This window comes from Etheostoma spectabile, unplaced genomic scaffold, assembly GCF_008692095.1.
Source record: "Etheostoma spectabile isolate EspeVRDwgs_2016 unplaced genomic scaffold, UIUC_Espe_1.0 scaffold00019400, whole genome shotgun sequence".
NCBI lineage: Eukaryota > Metazoa > Chordata > Actinopteri > Perciformes > Percidae > Etheostoma > Etheostoma spectabile.
The window spans coordinates 9,072-13,596 of record NW_022604878.1 but is presented as its reverse complement, the minus strand read 5'-3'; the positions used below and the strand labels follow the sequence as shown (position 1 = coordinate 13,596).

At 41.9% G+C, this 4,525-nt stretch overlaps 1 pseudogene; it reads right to left on the bottom strand.

The window, feature by feature from the left end:
- Window positions 1–1,206: 1,206 nt before the first annotated feature.
- LOC116684668 (E3 ubiquitin-protein ligase TRIM21-like) lies at window positions 1,207–2,889 on the bottom strand (annotated as a pseudogene).
- Between the last annotated feature and the right edge of the window lie 1,636 nt (window positions 2,890–4,525).

The following is a 4,525-nucleotide window of genomic DNA, read 5'->3' as shown; positions in this document are numbered from 1 at the left end:
ATATCAAGGCAACAGGTCGAGGTTTTCAGATTGTATAATGTCCTCCGGTTTTTATTGTTGATCGTATGAAATTCTGTCATATTGGAACTAGTTTTGCTTGAACACTGTGACAAAACATATCCTGAACTTGATATGGAGGCACTGGCTGTTTGTCTAATCTTCTGAATTTTGTCTCTTTGAAGAGGAGGCAAAGTCATTGCAGGCCTTGGTAATAAAAGTTCAGATGCTAGGTATTGGAGGGTTTGTTAACCTATCAACAGTAGCAAACAAAGCACGTGAATTATTATTGTTTCTAGAGATAATATCAGAGAAGAAGGACCTCTTGCATTCCTCAGAAGAAGTCAAGATGAGAATTTCTGACTTTATTCTCCATATTTCAACATTATTCCTGATATTTAGAATATGCTAAATTTGGATTTAGACTTTCATCAAAATATTTTTCAACATTTAGACTTAATTCTCAAAATCCAAAAAGACAACAACTTCTATCTCTGATTTATTGTTTTATGTCTGGCACTAATACTGAAAGTTCAACTTGATTCTCAACAATAAGATCATCCTCGACTGAAATCCAACTTGGTGTAAACCAGCTTTTCTGTTCTCACTGCTTCCTCAGGCCTTGTGTTCAACACCTGCTTTATTTTACACTTTTTATTCTACAATCCATATTACACATCTTTGACTCATAAACCATCTTACAGAATCATGAAACCAATAAAAAATGGCCAAAGTGACCAGTAATTATCCAAAAGACTTTTCACACAGATAGAACATCCATTAACTTTTTCTACCCGGTATAACAAGGACACTATGTGGTTCTGGAGACATTATGGATGGAATAGGCTCACTCTTAAATGAAGCTTCATGACACAATCAATATTCAGCTATATGTTTTCTGGGGCTGCTCATCAAATACTAATACATGTGGATCTGATTACATAATCAACACATTAATTGATGCATCATGACACATGTTATGTAGACGATATCTATTTAAACTCTGTTAAAACACAGACATTTATTATAACTCCAGAAGAAATCAGTTTCTAAAGACACCAAATATGTCAAGATGAAGTTTGATTCATTTTAAAGAATGCTGCACATTTAACATATGATAATAAATGAAAAAAGTGTAAATCAGTCACCACAGGAAACAGATTCTGTAGAAAATAAGATGTAAAATATATGAATATGTACATTTGTTCCCTTGCTTAAAATGAATCAATACCTGAAATGAGATCAGTGATTAGTTTACTCTGACAGGAGAGATGATCAGAGGGGCAGAGTTTTTACCACCATCATTAGGGTAGGGACCGAAGTATGGGAAGAGTTTCTCAGTGAAGGAGCAGCCAGTAAAGGAGTAGATAAGAGCTGCAGCATCTACGTCATAAAAGGAGACCAGACCCTCCTCATAGTCCACAAACACCCCCCTTCTGAGGAGGAGACTTCAGAGAGAGAAGGACACCAGGGCCAGCAAGAGCTCTGTACTCATTCCCATTTCTCAACCATATCGTCCAGTAACCATACCGAGGGCTCAGTGTGATGTCTCCCTTCCTGTTGATCGACTCTCTGGCCACTCCTAAAGTCCATGCAGTCTTTCTTTTAACTTGAACCTCAAAGTAAAATCTGCCTGAAGAGAAACTCTGTTTTCCTAAAACACAAACACACTTAGAAAATCTCTCTGGGTTGTCTGGGAGATTCTTCTTTACATCACCATGATTCACTTGTTTCCCATCATCAGACAGGAAGACCCAGAGATTAGCTGTATCAGGATCAAGAGTCACATCCACTGCATACTGCTGGACCCTCTTCAGCTCGGCTTCAAGCAGCTTCTTCATCTCTTTACTGAGTGTCTCCTCCAGCTGAACCACAGCTTTCACCACAGTCCCCTCATATGATGATGGACGGACGCTGACCTCTGTCCAGTCCTTGGTGGGTGGAGGTTGTTGGATGTTTAGGGACTGGGCCCTCTGGAGAAGATGGAGGTGGTCTTCAGAGCGTAACATCTGCTCCACCTCAGTGCTTCTCTTCATCAGCTCAGAGATTTCCGTTCCAGCTCTGTGATGAAAGCTTCGGCCTGTTTTTCTCTTGTTTTCTGCTTCTCTTTGATGGTGTTGATGAGCTCATTCAGGCCTCTCTCAGCAGACTCCTTCAGAGAAGTGAAGACCTCAACACCTTCTGCTATCTCTCTGTCTGCAGCTTCCTCACTGAGGTCCACTGAGTATTAACCTCCAGAATCTTCAGTCGTCTCTTCTGGATCATCTGCTGAATTTCAGCCTCTGTCTTCCCCAGCTCTGCTTTCATTTCTTCATATTCTTCTATTAGAGGAACAACATCATGCATCTTGTGGTCTAAAACAGTGCAGAGCATGCAGACACATGTCTGGTCGGTCTTACAGAACAGCTCCAGAGGTTTATCGTGCTCCGTACACATCCTGCCTTCCAGGTTCTCCACAGGGTCGATCAGCTGATGTCTTTTCAGACGTGAAGCTGACAGATGAGGCTCCAGGTGAATCTCACAGTAGGAGACCAGACACACCAGGCAGGACTTCAGGGCCTTCAGTTTGGTTCCAGTGCAGACGTCACAGGGAACTTCTCCTGGTTTGGACACTTGTTGCTCTGAGCTGCTGCTGCTGGCTTTCTGTTGAGCTGACTGTCTGAACTGAGCGACCATCTCAGAGATGAAAGTGTTGACCCTCAAATCAGGTCTTCTGGTAAAACGCTCCTTACACAGTGGACACAGGTACTGGTCATTAGTATTCCAGTGATCAGTGATGCAGGTTTTGCAGAAGTTGTGACCACATGGTGTGGAGACAGGATCAGAGAACACATCCAGACAGATGGAGCACAGAAACTGATCTTCAGACTGCAGATAGTTTGCAGCAGCCATATCTACACAGAAAGGAAATAAAAAGAGAAACATCATATTTAAAACCTGTGAACAGACTGATCTCAGCCTTCAGCCTATGGTTACTTGGCAACAAGTAACATTATCTGTTCAAAACTCTTAATCACCTTGATACCGAGTTCACTCTCACCAAACTGGTCTTGTGTCTTAATGACAGGTCCACTTTATTTGACGTCAAGGTAAAATATTTATGACTTAATTACAGTCTAATGTGATGTCAACACATAATGCTAAGTAGTATTAAAGGGCGAAAATACGCATATACATCGGGAGGTATTTAGAGACTCCTTAAAGCTGCATTATATCTGATCTCCAGCAGGGGGGGGACTCCTTAAGCTGCATTATATCTGATCTCCAGCAGGGGGGGGGACTCCTTAAAGCTGCATTATATCTGATCTCCAGCAGGGGGGGGACTCCTTAAAGCTGCATTATATCTGATCTCCAGCAGGGGGAGACTCCTTAAAGCTGCATTATATCTGATCTCCAGCAGGGGGGACTCCTTAAGCTGCATTATATGATCTCCAGCAGGGGGAGACTCCTTAAAGCTGCATTATATCTGATCTCCTGCTGGGGGGGGGGGGGGGGGGGGGACTCCTTAAAGCTGCATTCTATCTGATCTCCTCAAGAGTGTATGGCTGCAGCCTGGAGCGTCTCATGTCATCCGTCCCGTCACATGCGGTCTCGTCTCATGCAGAGGTGTGTCCAACGGTAAATTCAGAGGGTCAAAAATACGAAATCGCAAATAATTTCCAGATGGAGTCACAGGTAAATCTGTGACCACATTTTTTGCAATCAATTGAAAAACGTTAAAAACTGTTAAGGTAACAATTTTGCCATACATATAGTTTGCTCATTTCTGAATGTTATGATTGTGTTATACCACATTAACGTAGCCTACATTTGATGAAACCTGTATCAGCCACGCAGCCATTTCTGCCAACTAACGGCAGGATTTCCTGAGGAGGGGTAACAAGGATCTGCACACAGCAAGAACAAGAATACAAAAATATACATGTATGTTTTCTCTCTAGTGTGACTGCGTTGATGGCTTTTTATGTGTCTCTGCTGTGTGAAAGCTGCCCTACATTGATCACAGCTGTACGGCTTCTCTCCAGTGTGAACTCTCTGATGAATCTTTAAATATCCTGATGATGTGAAGGTTTTGTCACAGTGCTGACAGCGGTGATGTTTGACTCCTCTTCCTCTCCGTTTCTAGACAGAAAAACAGAGAGTGAGTTAGTGAGGTGCCGCTGTAGAGATCTATCTTAAACTAGAAACTATGTCCACATTTAGAGCATGTCTGTGGAACAGAGTTTGACTGATGCATTACCTTCCTAATTATCTGCCAACATCCCCATTATGGAGTTGCATTATGGGAAATGTAACATCCAGTGTTTGTTAGTTTGTGATAAATAAACTACTTCTGATCATGTGTGGCCTCCCTTTTTATTGCCAGCCTTTAGCCAGGCGGTAACACATGGGATATCATCCAGGATTTTTAGTGTCAAGAAAGTTGTAAATGTAACATTTTCCCACAGATTTTTACATTGCACTTGTATCTGTAGGGGTTATTGTGTTGTCTTTATGTTGCTGGACTAGGTCTACTGCAGTAAAGTAG